At 41.0% G+C, this 15,690-nt stretch overlaps 1 pseudogene; it reads left to right on the plus strand.

The window, feature by feature from the left end:
• Positions 1-10,904: 10,904 nt before the first annotated feature.
• LOC122106129 lies at positions 10,905-12,238 on the plus strand (annotated as a pseudogene).
• The last annotated feature ends 3,452 nt before the right edge of the window (positions 12,239-15,690 follow it).

The raw sequence follows: 15,690 nt of genomic DNA on the forward strand, positions 1-15,690 counted from the left end.
AGTCTAAGGAGAAAACTTTGCACTGACATCAGACTTATTTCCCAACTAGAGATGGCATAGCATTTATTCCAGAAAATCTATAATAATACAGTCAGTCAGAACCACTCTAACTTTCACACAAACCATTAGACAACAGCTGGGGGAGATTTCTATGGTGACAAATGCATCATAGGGCATTCTCACAGTTAAGAGTTAGAGGTCTCTAAGCCAATGTATGGCAATGAACATGATCTCAAATATGTTGAGTAGATGTGTGAAGGAATTCTGAATAATGTGTTGAAAGCTTTCATAAGGATCTGATATTATTCCATAGTCCTCTCTCCCTGTTATGGAGTTAGGCTCCAGTCAGCTAATTCATTTGTCATCCTGAAGTTACAGTGTTACTCAACCAGTGAGATTGAAAACTCAATCAGGAAATGTATTCCTGGGATTTTAGAGAGGAAAGGAGCATGACTTCCAGTCTCTGATGAGAATTTAACTGGCACCCAACAAAAGGGCAGAGGTAGGTTGGGAGAGAATGTTGGAGGGGCTGACATTGATCAAGATGCATTGTATTCATAAATTGTTTTGTGGCATGGCAACTCCTTGGTACATTGACATCCACTTAAAGATAATAAATGCACTCTAAAAAAATGCAATACTATATGTGAATCCTGTCTAAACACAATCTGTTTACCTACCAAGGAATATTGTATTGCCAGTTTCAGAAGGCTGATAATACATTTTCAAAGCTGCAGGGAAAAAGGCCTATGGGAACAGTTTTCTCTGTGTGAGAGGCACACCCATTTACATGATGTTCAGGAGAACAATTAGAGGGGGAAACAGTGCCTCAGCCTCAGGATTGGGAGAAAACAAGGACTGAAACACATAGTCACATATCAGACTATTCTCTGCATATCTATCTATCTATCTATCTATCTATCTATCTATCTATCTATCTATCTAGTTTATGTAAGCCCCACTAGGGCTTAAACTCAGGGCTTTAGATTTGTGTGTGTGTGTGTGTGTGTGTGTGTGTGTGTGTGTGTGTGTGTGTGTTTGTTGTTTTATTTTGGTCCGGTTGTGGGGCCTGAACTCTGGGCCTGGGTGCTGTCCCTCAGCTCTTCAGCTCAAGGCTAGCGCTCTACAACTTGAGCCACAGTGCCGCTTCCGGCTTTTTTCTTTTTGCTTATGTGGTGCTGAGGAATCAAACCCAGGGCCTCAGGCATTCAAAGCAAGCGCTCTACCACTGAGCCATCTTCCCAGCCCTGGCTTTAGATTCTTGATTGACTTTTCAACATAAGGTTGGAGCTCTACCACTTGAGCCATAACTCCACTTCCAGCTTTTTGCTGGATAATTGGAGATAATAGTCTCTGTGACTTTTCTGACAGGGTCCTCTTTGAACCTCAGTCCTCAGATCTCAGTCTCCTGAGGAGCTATACATATTTGTCTTGATGTTCTCCTAACACTGAAGTGGAAGGGACAGCAGAAGAAACGTTCTTGAACTCTAGGAAAGAAAGGGAGAGATGTATAATTTCAGGGCAACTTACACAACGTGGAAGTTCAACATCTCTGTAGACTGGAGGATAAGTTTGATAACATGGCTGTTGAAACAACAGGAAGAGCGAGTCTAGCATAGGAAGACCAAAGTAGTGCAGCCTGTTTATTTCTTCTACTGCAATAAGCAAAAGTGGTCCTTCTATGGGTATGCAGGCTCCTTTGAGAAATCAGAGGAAACAGTGGCCATCCAGGTAGAGGGGAACAGTCAGGAATTGTATCTGCAAAGCGATGCGCCCCATGGGTGGTTCTGGGTTCCATTACTCTGGCCGCCCTCCCCTTGCCTGCTTCCCTGTTTGAAGCGGCTGGGCCCACTGCCTACACCTGGAAGCTGCTAAGACATACTCTCTGTGTTCTCATGGGTTTCCAAGAAAAACAGCAGAGAATGTGCTCGTGCGGAGGTGCAGGGGCGGCTGACTGGCGGCGTCTCCCAAGGATCAACATGCTTGCATTGCTGCCTCCTCTTGTGTGTGTCCAAGCTGATTCTCAGCTCAGAACTAAGAAAATAATTGTGATTTTGGAAATGAACAAGTACAGATGGTCAGCGCATTCTTTAAGGCCTGATGTGGGAATTTAGAAACCTTCCTCCCCTCCTGTTCCCTCAGAAAATTACCGGGCAGATTAGTATTTGCAGAGAGGGCCTGGTTTTGAGTGTTCTCATGTTTGTCCAGTCCTATTAAGACTCAGGCCCTAGCTGGGCACTGGTGGCTCATGCCTGTAATCCTAGCTACTCAGGAGGCTGAGGTCTGAGGATCCTGGTTCACAGCCAGCCTAGTCTGCAAGACTTTTATCTCCAATTAATCACCAAGGCACTAGACTTGGACAAATAGGAACAGCTCTCAGACCCTGAGTTCAAGCCCCATGACCGACATTAAAAAAAATAAAAGGAAAGAAAAAAGAGAGCCAGGCCCTGTGCTGGGTGCTGGGTTTAGAGGAGTCCATGCTGGATGCGCCTATCAATCCTCCACCATCCTCCCCTCCACCACACAGCCCTCTTTTTTTGTGTGCTGATACTGGGGCTTGAACTCAGATCCTGGGCACTGTCTTTTAGCTTTTTCACCCAAGGCTAGTGCTCTACCACTTGAGCCACAGTTTTACTTCTGGATTTTTAGTGGTTACTTAGAGATAAGAGTCTCACAGACTTTCCTGTTTGAGCTGGCTTCAAACCCTGATCCCCTGATTTCAGCCTTTTGAGTAGCTATAATTACAGGCCGGGAACCACCAGTGCCTGGCAGATTTAATCCTTTGGAGGTGGCAGTGCATACAGAAATTGATCATTGCAAATGTGAGTTTAAAAACATCTGGCATCACACATATGATTTCTCAAAGATTTGCATTTCATCCTTTTGTTAGGGGAGGACATTTAACATCAAAATTTAATATCAAAATTACTGAGTGGCCATAATTAAAGAGAAGGAAAGTCAACCAGCACAGGCTTGTGAGTTAACAGAATTTACTCCTTTTTTCCTCCTCCAGATAGCTATCTCAAAAAAACATCTGTGGGATACATTCTTCTGTGAAGGAAGTTTAGTTTTGATCCTGTTTCTTAAAGCTGCTTGTTTTGTTTTGGACTAAAGAACACACACTTGTAGAAGTTTCTATACGTATATTTTAAGCAAATTTACATGAAAGCATTAAGCTTTATGCACTGTCCAAGTTTCCTTCCCACTAGGTTGTATCCTATTGCTTTACATAATGTAGCCAAACTTCAGAGCAGTGTTGATTCTTAACTATTTCCTCTGGGTTAATTGGAACATCTGGAAACATCTATCAGATTGAAGATTAAGGAGGGAATATTCGAAGGAGAAGTAATCTGATTGCTGTGGGATGTGCATGTTTGGAAGCAATGTTCTCTTATAACTTCCTTTGTTTTCTTCTATAACATGTCACTTTATTAGCTAATTGTTTAGGGGCTATTATTTCTATCCTAATTGTGTGTGTGCGCATGTGTGTGTGTGTGTGCCAGTTCCAGGCTTTAAATCTGGGGCCTTGCTTGCTCAGCTGGATCTCCACTACTTAAGCTATGCCTCCAGCCTTACTTTCTTCTGGGAGTTAGATAGATTCTCATAGTCTATTCAGCCTGGACTGAACTTTCATCTGCTGGATCATATCTTCCCATGTGGCTAGGTTAACATGCATGGGCCACTGATGCACAGCTCTTATTGAGGTTTTTTTTCTTTCTGGTTGTGGGGCTTGAAGTCTGGGCCTGGGCACTATCCCTGTCCCTGAGTTCTTCAGCTCAAGGCGAGCGCTTTACCACTTGCGCCACACCATTTCTGGTTTTCTGGTGGTTAATTGGAGATAAGAGTCTCATGGGCTGGCTTTGAGCCATGATCCTCAGAGCTCAGCCTCCTGAGTAGTCTTATTGAGTTTTGAGTTTTGACTTTACCTTTTCTCTCTTCTTTCCTTTTGTCTTCTTGAGTATGAGAACTGGCAGATTTAAATGTGTCTTTCCGGGGACTCATTTCTATGGTCTGAATGACTTGGCAAAAGGCACGCATCTTGGTATCTACATTAAGGGAGAGTGTAAAGAAAAAGGGAGCAAGTGAATGAAGGGCCTGTTGCTCCCTGACAGCGCCAGCCATCTGTCAGCTCCAAGAGGCTCCACTCAGGTGCTTCTATCTCCAGTCCCCACTCATTCTGATGTCCCAGCAAACATGCATAATCTTAGGTAAACAAAGAGTCCTGCCAAAAAGTGCATCCAACTGCTCCTTGAGACAGAGCAACAGTTCTTGGCTCCTGGATCAGTAAAATTATCTATTTTCAAAAACAATCCTTGGGAAAAAAAAGAAAAAGAAATCAACAAAGGGGATAGTGTTGTTTATGTAACTTTTTTGTAAGGTTATAAAAAGTTTTTCTCTCGGGGTACAAAATGAGTATGGTACGTTTTCCCAAGCCTACAAGGGGCTGTTTGAGAAAGCAATGCTATCTCTTGGGATTTTTCCTCTGCTAATAACTTCAGCCTTTGTCCCTTGCAGATATATTTTTTTTCCCCCTTTCAGTGTTTTGCTCTGGAAGTTCTTAGGAATGGCTTTGGGGAGGAGGTGGGTAAGTTGGATTATTTCTCCTACCCTGGAGGTGTTCCCCAGACCCCTGAGGTTGGACAGGTGGGGTGATCCAGCCAGATGGCCATGGGAGCCTTTTGTCATGAGGGGAAGGAGGGGCCGGGTCTTTGTAGGATCACTGAAGCTTCTGGCCTCTGCCTGTGGCCTCTGCATGCTAGCTATGATTCCTTCAAACTGTGTGTGTGTGTGTTTCTTTTTCCTTGTGCTTGTTTAAAACTACTGTTTTCTTCATTTTTTCCATGGAGAATAGCCTCTAAATGATAAAGTGTCTTATTGAATTTTGCCTGGCAGTTTTTTTTCTTCTTTCTTTTAGCCTTCTTGACTCTCAATAGTCCCAGGTTTTGTATGTTTTTGCTAGGTTTTTGAGAAGACAAGTACATGCCTTCTAGCCTCCAATGAGCATTTAACTGAGATGGAGAAGATCCCCCATCTCAAATCTGCAGAAAATAACTGAATAGTTCCAAGAATTCAAGACTAGAATTTGGCAGTAGCTCTGGGCATCATGTGCCCTTTCTATGTCATGGCAAGAAGACACTCAGAAAGGGAGAGATGGCCTTGCATTGCCTGTCATGGAGGCTGGCATTTTAGGAGTTTACTTACGAGAACAGCAGCATACACTCTGTGTTGGGTTGGGTTGTCCCGCACAGACTTTCAAGAAACCTGAACAATGAAGCCCGAGATGGGTAAATCCACAAGTAAGAAATGCAAGAACCTTATGTGCCCAGAAGGCTAATATAGAAAGAAAAGCAAAGATGAAAGAGAGCAAAGGGCACATGGCCATCTTAAACAAGAAAGCAGAATGAATTATTATAAAGGGATCTTTGTAGAGAGAAGAGCCAGATACTTAGGGGAGCATAAGACTTGAAGTCAAGGCAGGCTTGAGGTCAAGGTTAAGTGGAATTGACCAGTGAATCATCATCTAGCACCAAGTACCAGAGACAGCAGGGGCCGGGGAATGTGGAGGCAGTGTGGTCTGCCCACCACTTCCTCAGATGCTCTGCCTTGCCCTGTTCCATGCAGAAGACCAAAGCAACTATTTGAGTTTCAGATTAGCTGTCTCCATTAGCTAGATTTCATTTGTTTGTTTTGCAGGGAGTAATTTTGGTTGACCAGTGTAACTGTTGACTTCGCCGCTTTATTAGTGAAGGTATTTCACAACAAATTTCAGCTACATGACATGTTCCCATCTCAGCTCAGACCTGGTCGTCCGCCCCTTTGGGATCTGAGGGTGTTTCATTTTTCTGTGTTTATTGGCTTTGTAAGCGTTTTCAGATAGGTCTCCATTTTTCTAATTTGCTTAGTAAGAATCTTCAGGACACAGTGAGGAAGAAGGATATTGGGGCCAAGGTTGTCTGTTGTTTCAGACATTTTAGAAAACACTTATATTTTGTTTTTTTTTCCCATTTTCTTCTTTCTTTATCTTCCTTCCTCCTGATTTTTCCTTTACTTCCTCCACTTTCTCTCACTTTCCCTTCTCCTTCTTCTCTTTTAGGTGAGGACTTAGTATGTTGAGCAAGCCAGTCTTGAACTTGTGGGCTCAAGCAATCTCCTACCTCGACCTACTAAGGAGTTAGAACTATAGCCAGATTCATCCGAGCATGTCTTTTTGTTACAGCTTTTAACTGTATGAGCACAATTTTTCTTTTTTTATTTTTGTGTTGGTCCTGGGGCTTGAACTCAGGGCATAGGTGCTGTCCCTGCTGACTTTTACTCATTGCTAGCACTCTACCACTTGACCCACTGCTCCACTTCTGGTAGTTTATTAGAAATAAATCTCATGGACTTTCCTGCCTGGGCTGGCTTTGAAACATGATCCTCAGATCTCAGCCTCCTGAGTAGCTAAGATCCACTGTCACCTGACTTTTTTTTTTTTTTTTAAATTTTATTTTATTTTATTTGAGAACATACTGTACAGAGGGGTTACAATTACATGGGCAGGATAATGCATACATTTCTTACCAAGCATTGCAGCCTCCTCCTTTGTTTACCCTTCACCTCCCTTCCCAGCCTCCCCCCTTCCCCCCACCCAATCCTTCCCCCCCCCCACATTGTAAAGCTCGTTTTTTTTTTTTTTTTAATTTTATTTTATTGTAAAGCTACTATACAGAGGGTTACAGTTACATGAGTGAGGTAATGAGTACACTTCCTCTTGAACATTGTTACCCTCTCCATTGTTTTCCCCCTACCATCCCCTCCCTCCCTCCCTTCCCCGAGGTTCTTTTTTTTTTTTTGATTGTGATTAAATGATTACATAATTTCAAATTTTGTACTTCTCATTGTTGCAACAGGTCCACCTGAATCCTTAAACGACTTGTTTGTCCCCATCTCCTCCACAAGTTGTACTGACATCAAATATAGTGAAAGCGGGGGTTACACTGTGGGGGAGGGACATACAAAGCAACAAAGAAATAATCTTATAAATGCGTTAGAAACACATGCATGAAAGAAAAAAAAACATTAAAATACATATTTAAGGGATCGTTTTCCTAACATCACATTATCTGACCTTTTCCGCTTGACTTATACATATACTAGATATTGCATATAAGGGAAACCATGGGACCTATGTTTCTTTGGGCCTGGCTTACTTCACTTAATATAATTTTTTCCAAGCCTTTCCATTTCCTAACAAATGGGGAAATGTCATTCTTTCTGATGGAGGCATAGAATTCCATTGTGTATATATACCACATTTTCTTGATCCATTCATCTACTGAGGGGCATCTGGGTTGGTTCCATATCTTAGCTATGGTAAATAATGCTGCAATAAACATAGTTGTGCTGGTAGCTTTAGTGTGGTCTTGTTTGTAAACATTTGGGTAAATGCCCAAAAGTGGGATTGCTGGGTCATAGGGGAGTTCTATGTGAAGTCTTTTGAGGAACCTCCATACTGCTTTCCAAAGTGGTTGAACAAGTTTACATCCCCACCAACAATGAAGTAAGGTTCCTTTCTGTCCACATCCCCTCCAGCATCTGTTGTTGTTAGAGTTCTTGATTTTTGCCGTTCTAACTGGGGTGAGGTGATATCTCAATGTTGTTTTGATTTGCATTTCTTTTATGGCTAGGGATGTTGAACATTTTTTCATGTGTCTATTGGCCATCCTTCTTTCTTCTTCAGAGAAGTTTCTCTTTAAGTCTTTCGCCCACTTATTTATTGGGGAGTTGTTTCTTTGAGGATTTGTTGTTGGGGGGTTTAATTTTTTGAGTTCCAAGTATATTTTAGATATGAGACCCTTGTCGGTTGTGTGGCTAGTAAAGATCTTCTCCCAATCCGTGGGCTTTCTATTGATCTTGCTAGCTATGTCATTTGCCCTGCAGAAGCTCTGCAACTTTATGCAATCCCATTTGTCCAACCTTTCTTTGATTTGTTGTGTTTCCGGGTCTCTATTCAAAAAATTTCGGCCTGAGCCAAGGAGACCTAGGGTTTCTCCTATTCCATCCTGTAATGTTTCCAGAGTGTCTGCTTTGACTTCAAGGTCTTTGATCCATTTGGAGTTGATTCTGGTGCAGGGTGATATATAAGGATCTAGCTTTAGTTTTCTACATGTAGTTAACCAATTTTGCCAGCACCATTTACTGAAGAGGCTGTCTTTCTTCCATTGTATTGTTTTAGCTCCCTTATCGAAGATTAGATGGCTATAGGTCTGTAGGTTCATTTCTGGGTTTTCAATTCTATTCCATTGGTCCTGAGGTCTGTTCTTATGCCAATACCACTCTACTTTATAGTAGAGTTTGAAATTTGGTATTGATATTCCTCCAGCAGTGTTCTTTCTGTTGAGGAGCGTTTTTGCTATTCGGGGTTTTTTATTGTTCCATATGAATTTTTGGATTGCCTCTTCTATTTCCTTGAAGAATGAGGGTGGAATTTTGATAGGTATTGCATTGAATTTGTAGATAGCCTTGGGAAGTATTGCCATTTTCACGATGTTAATCTTTCCAATCCAGGAGCATGGGAGGTTTTGCCATTTTTTAAGTTCTGTGTTGATTTCCTTTTTCAAGATTTTAAAGTTTTCATCATAGAGGTCCTTCACTTCTTTAGTTAAGTTAATTCCTAGGTATTTTATTTTTTGTGGGGCTATTACAAATGGGGTTGCTTTCCTAATTTCAGCCACACTTTTCTCATTGTTGGCATACAGAAAAGCCATTGATTTTTGGGGGTTAATTTTATAACCTGCTACTTTGCCAAAGTTTTGAATCAGCTTGAGTAATTTGGGAGTGGAGTCTATGGGATTCTTTAAATACAAGATCATGTCATCTGCAAAGAGGGAGAGTTTTATTTCTTCTTTCCCTATTTGGATCCCCTTTATGTCTGCATCTTGTCTTAATGCTGTAGCTAGGCATTCTAATACTAGATTGAAGAGAAGTGGAGAGAGTGGGCATCCTTGTCTTGTTCCTGAGTTAAGAGGAAATGGCTTTAGTTTTTCACGATTGAGTATAATGCTGGCTGTAGGTTTGTCATATACAGCCTTTATTATATTGAGGAATGTTCCATGGATTCCTAATTTTTCCAAAACCTTCATCATAAAGGGGTGTTGGATCTTGTCGAATGCTTTTTCTGCATCTATTGAGATAACCATGTGGTTCTTATTCTTGCTCCTGTTGATGTGATGAATAATATTAATTGATTTGCGTATATTGAACCAGCTTTGCATCCCTGAAATGAATCCTGTTTGATCGTGGTGTATGATTTTTTGGATGAATTGTTGAAGTCGATTGGCCAAAATTTTGTTGAGAAGTTTTGCATCAATATTCATCAAAGAAATGGGTCTATAGTTCTCTTTCTTTGATGAGTCCCTGCCTGGTTTTGGGATGAGGGTTATGATGGCTTCATAGAATGTGTTCGGTAGTGAGCTTTCTCTTTCAATTTCCTTGAAGAGTTGGAGGAGAATTGGTGTGAGCTCTGCTTTGAAGGCCTTGTAAAATTCCGCTGTAAAACCATCTGGTCCTGGACTTTTCTTAGCTGGGAGGTCTCTTATTGATGTTTCTATTTCAATACTTGATATGGGCCTGTTAAGATAGTTTAACTCATCTTGGTTTAGTTTTGGCATGCCAATATTTGCTAGGAAGAGGTCCATTTCTGTCAAGTTCTCAAACTTATTAGCATAAAGTTTTGAGAAGTATTCCCTTATAATGTTCTGAATGTTGGTTGTTTCCGTGGTGATGTTTCCATTCTCATCTCTGAGTTTATTAATTTGGGTGTGTTCTCTTCTTTTTCTGATAAGATTTGCTAAGGGTCTGTCAATTTTGTTAAGTTTTTCAAAGAACCAACTCTTTGTTTTGTTGATTCTTTCTATATTTTTTTTGGATTCTAATTCATTTAATTCTGATTTAATTTTAATTATTTCTTTCCATCTACTGGATTGGGGTTTATCTTGCTGCTCTTTTTCAAGGAGGTTTAGATGTGTCATTAAATTAGTTTCAGATCTCTCCAATTTGTTGATGTAGGAGCTCAGAGCTATAAACTTGCCTCTGAGTACTGCCTTTGCTGTGTCCCAGAGGAGCTGGTATTTTGTGTGTTCATTTTTGTTGAATAGCATGAAGATTTGAATTTCCTTTCTAATCTCTTCCATGACCCACTCATGATTCAGCAGTGTGTTGTTCAGCCTCCATGTGATACCGCACTTTCTTTGGTGGCTTTTGATGTTGAGTTCTAATTTTATTCCCTTGTGGTCAGAGAGAATGCAAGGTATAACTTCAATGTTTCTGAATTTAGACAAGTTTGCTTTGTGGCCTAAAATGTGGTCTATTTTAGAAAACGTTCCATGTGCTGCTGAGAAAAACGTGTATTCTGTTGCTGCTGGGTGAAATGTTCGGTAGATGTCTGTTAAGTCTAGTTGATCTATACAGCTGTTTAGATCTGTGGTTTCTCTGTTGAGTTTTTGCCGAGTTGATCTATCTAGTGGGGAGAGTGGTGTGTCACCTGACTTTTTATGGTGTATCTTGGTTATAGAAAGCTGCAGCTTTGATATTAGAGGAGAAATTCTCATTTATCATGCATTTTCTACCTTCATCTCTCGTAAATGCCATAGTGGAATAGCACACAGAAGAACTTGGTTCCTGCTTTGTGAGGATCTGAGCAAGGCTTCCTGGATTGGAGCTTGGACAAATGACTGGGAGTTCCTCTGAGGACCAAGGAGAATAGTTCAGGCAACGTTAGGTGCCAGAGCTATGGTGATTGTTCCTACATGACAACAACCAGTGTGATGGCCTGTAAGGAGACAGAATAGGGTCAGGGACTAGCGGGCAAATAAGAGACTCCAGATTTTATTCTTCAAACACTGGACATCCATCTGAGGTTCTTAATGAAGGTCAGGATATGGAATGTATAACGGACATTTCCTCTTTCTTGACTATCTAGCCATGAATTATGCTGGGGAGAATTGAGAGAAACTTAAAAGCTGGAGGCTTTTAAGGTGGAGGCAGTGAACCAGGGTAGCCCACAGCAGAGAAGATGTCCCTGGGTAACAGCACTGGCAGACCCAAGGTTTTGTCTCATTGTGGAGAAAACCAATACCTTATATTACTACAATGCCAACAAAGCTCAGGAATCTGCACAAGTGAACAGAACTATCCCAGCCCATTCAGCTACCAAACTGTGCTCAGTCTCACTGCTAAAGGAGAAGTATTTATTTAATGGACTTGTTGGTAAACTGCATATTTGGGAACTTGAACCTTCCAGAGAATGTATTTGATGCTGTTATTCATGTTTCAGTGTGTGGATCACTGATTGGCTAGAGGAATGTCACCCAGCTGCTGTGTTTTCCAAGGATGCCAGCTCTCGCTTTGCTGGAGATGGGAAAGTGACATTATTTTGCCAAAGGATAGATGAGGTCATCTGGAAAATAATGTGTACACAATGAGCCATTATTCATGATCATCTTCTCATTTTCATCCAGAATCTTTCCATTCTTATCCAGAAACTCAATGAAAATTATCTTCAGATGATTCTTTTGCAGTTACTGGAGAGTTTCAGCCTGTTTATAAGAAACTGAAAAATGTGATCTCCAACTCAGCAGTGGGAATATATCTATCCCTTTCTCCAGAAATCATTTCAGAAAACAGGAAATTGCTAGGAGGAATGACCATAAATCACAACTCCTACTGAAAGAATGGGGGAATAGACCAGGGGAAAAATGGAAGAAAGTGCTCCAGTAACTCCATTGGAGATAAGACTCAATTCAAAATTAGCATAACTTCAAATAAATATCCTGATAAAGATTCTGAAACCAGTATGGATTTTGAAATCATTAGAATTAAGCCTCAGGGTTCACTGAAGAACTAGAGGTTCTTCATTTCATCTGTGAATGTGGATGCCAACGCCAAGGCATTCCTAAAAGGGCCAGGCGTCATAAAGGAAATAGAGCATTTGAGTGTGGAGCTTGTGCGTGTAACAAGGGCTGTGTTGGCTGATGTTGTGAATGTAGCACAGATGAAGCTAACGGTGGAGACATGGATGCTTTACTGCAGGAAAAGGAACAGCTCAGATCTTTCCAGTAACAATAGAAAGTGTGTCCGTGGACATTGTGTGTGTGTGTGTCAGAAGAACTTCATTCTATTCTGCCGTATTCTACAAGTGTGGTATTTTCAACTAATAGATCCAGTGGAAAGAATATGTTCAGTGCAGATCTTTCAATAAAGGAGAAAAGAAAAACACATAGGAAAGTTCACGTTTCAACCAGACAAAGATAGAAAGTCAGGACAAGTTACTCCAGCTGGTCCTTGTGGCTCCTATGACCCACTGTAAGAATGTGTACAACTTCACCTAAGGGAGAAAATGGAAACAATGAAACTGCGTTGTTCATGTTGCAGAGACTCCAGACTGTTGCATTGTTCCAGACATCATTCCGGTTGTAGCTGGCAGGATTGCTGGAATTGTGTGTTACAGCTGATTTGGAAACTTTTAATGATAACTTAGGACAGATGAGAATTTGCTAAATTTGAAAAGGTAAAAATGAATGCTAAGTGGGTCATGGGTGAAAATCCTATTTATTTTTTTAAATAAGTTTTTATTGTAAAAATAATGTACAGAGGGGTTACAATTACATGAGTAAGGTAATGAGTACATTTCCTATCGAGCATTGTTACCTCCTCCTTTGTTTTTACCCTATCATCCCTTCCCTCCACACCCCCACAACTTCTCCCACCCCCCTCCAACTTGTAGTTTGATTTCAACATAGTGTTTTGTACATCTCATTGTTACAATGGGTCAACCTGTATCCTTATTTAAGTATTTTGTTTTTCCCTTCCCCTCCCCAAATTAGAAAAGTGTATATACAAGATGCAGGGCACTGGAATCAAATACAGTGAAAACAGGAGGTTATACCATGGGGGAAGACCATACAAAAAGAAACAAAAAAAATCACATATTACATTATAAGTACATTAAAAACAATAGCAAGCAAGGAAAAAAATCACTTGGGTCCCTGTCTTGAGGTTCATTTCACTTAACATCATCTTATATGGTCATATGAACATGGCTTTTGACATTTTCTGTTTGTCCCAGACATATACTAGTTTGAAAATCCTATTTATAAGAGTACTGTGACAACTGTGGTCAATCAAAAGCACAAGGGAGAATGAGTCTTCCCTGTGCAAATTTCACAACACCAAATGTGAAGTAGCCATTTTCTTTTTCTTTTTTAACTGTATTTTTTTTGTCTTTTCTTTTTTGGCACTGGGGATCAAACCCAGGACGTTGCACTTGCTAGACAAGTGCTTTGCCACTGAGCTACATCCCAGCCCGAAGTAGCCATTTTCATGGTCACAGTAAGGGAGCTTGGGGGCACTATTGCCATAGTTTTATTCATATGCAGGTTTTGAAAATGTATAATATATATTATTTTTTAAATGGTATTATAATCCATGCCAAGAACTGACAAGGACTTGAGACTGGATTGCTATCCTGTCAACTAAGGTCATAGTGTGTCTTTTGGACCTGTTCTTCCTGGATGGTGAAATCTAGCTCTCATTGGATTACTGACCTTTCTAGGGTAATGGAAAGGGCAAGAGTTGAATAAACTCAATGAGAATTTCTGCTGTATGATTTCTATCTGCTCATCACAAATTGAGACTGCTTTTTAGATTTACAGACAGCCCATCTGAAGTACAAGTTCCATTGGCTAGTGTTGGCTTGTTTTCAACTTTTTAGTTTGCTAGCTGCCTATTTGGACATGGCCGATTGACATATCTGAAAGATATGTCAGTGTTGAGTGTTTCTGGTAAAATAACTGAAACAGTTGATGTACAAAGGCCATGTGAAGAATTCAGAGCCTTAGGAAGAAAAAGCAGATAACTTTAAAACCTGTGTACCATTTTAAGAGTTAACTTAATCTTGGTAACTTTTGTGCCTTTTAAAAATAAATTCAAACCTTGGATAAAAATCCAACTTTTCTGCTAAGGAGCACTTGCTTTAGTACTATTTACACTGCACTTGCTTTAGTACTATTTACACTAAGGCCATAATTTACATAGCATTTGCTGACTTGGGACCTTGTAGATTTTATTTTATTTTATTTTTTACATTTTATTTTTTTATTTAGTTTAATCCTGGTACATTTTAAAAATCACCTCTCCTAAACTTTTAATGTATCTGTTTGCAATTGCAATTTTTTTTTTTTGAATTGTGAAAACACTGTACAGAGCGGTTACAATTACACGGGCAAGATAATGAGTACATTTCTTATCAAGCATTGTAGCCTCCTCCTTTGTTTCCCCTTCCCATCCCATCCTCCCCCCCACAACCTCTCCCCCCTCCCCCATCAAAGTTGTAAAGTTCATTTTCAACATAATGACAGTAGGCCAGGCCCAAAGAAACATAGGTCCCATGGTTTCTCTTATTATTTTTTTTTAAATCAATACTTTCTCTTGGACTTTTAAGTGCAATGTTGCCTTTGTCATGAAGCTGTGAGGTTGTGCTGTGGCTTAGCCACCTGCAATCACTTAAGCAAGTCTCACTCCCAGCTGTGCTGTCCTAGACTGCTGTGCTTGCTCCTCATTCTTCCAGGTGCTGCTCTGTTTCTTACTATTCATGTTTTTGTTTGAAGTGCCTTTTAATTTTAACAATTCGCTCTTTAACACGCTACCTACAGAAGTAATTTTTTTTTTTTTTTTTTGGCTGGTTGTGGGGCCTGAACTCTGGGCCTGGGCGCTGTCCCTCAGCTCTTCAGCTCAAGGCTAGTGCTCTACCACTTGAGCCACAGCACCAATTCCGGCTTTTTTCCTTTTTGTTTATGTGGTGCTGAGGAATCGAACCCAGGGCCTCATGCATGCAAGGCAAGCCCTCTACCACTGAGCCATCTTCCCAGCCCTAGAAGTAATTTGTTAAATAAATGACTAAAATACCTAAGGGGGAGATTGTGTCACAGAAGTTCCCTCTTGATGACACAGTCCACCCCACCGTGAAGGCGTATCCTATGACCTGGGCTCTGGCAATCAATGCCCATCACGTGTCTCCATTCGGAATTCTGAATGGGGAGGTGAAGAAGCAGAAACTCAAAAGATGTTGTGAAAATGGAGCCATGAGTTTCTAGAGTCAGCAGGATGGAGTCGGGTCAAGCGTCCAGGTGCAGGATGGAAGTGGAAGTGGAGGAGACTCCCCAGCAGTAGCAATCAGGGCACCCCACATTGCTGCTGGTAGCATGGTCTCCGGACCAAGCTCTTTAGCTCTTTAAGAGAGCCTGTGAGCTGTCTGATACATTAAAAAAATTCAGTGTACACATGTGAAAGTGCAACCAGGTAACTTACGGGGATGAGTAGGTTGGGAGAGATGAGGGAGGATGATGGAAAGGGTGACATTGATTGAGGCGCATTGTACTAATAAATGTTGAGTTAAAACCCCTATGTAGGGCTGGGAAAGTGGCTCAGTGGTAGAGTGTTTGCCTTGCATGCATGAGGCCCTGGGTTCGATTCCTCAGCATCTCATAAACAGAAAAAGCTGGAAGTGGCACTGTGGCTCAAGTGGTAGAGCGATAGCCTTGAGCTGAAGAGCTGACAGACAGCGACCAGGCCCAGAGTTCAGGCCCCACGACTGGACAAAAAAAAAAAAAAAAAAAAAAAAAAGTCTCATAGTCTTTCCTGTGTGGGTTGTTT

The sequence above is a fragment of the Dipodomys spectabilis genome, unplaced genomic scaffold (genome assembly GCF_019054845.1).
Source record: "Dipodomys spectabilis isolate Male_0828 unplaced genomic scaffold, ASM1905484v1 ptg000038l, whole genome shotgun sequence".
In the NCBI taxonomy this organism is placed as follows: domain Eukaryota; kingdom Metazoa; phylum Chordata; class Mammalia; order Rodentia; family Heteromyidae; genus Dipodomys; species Dipodomys spectabilis.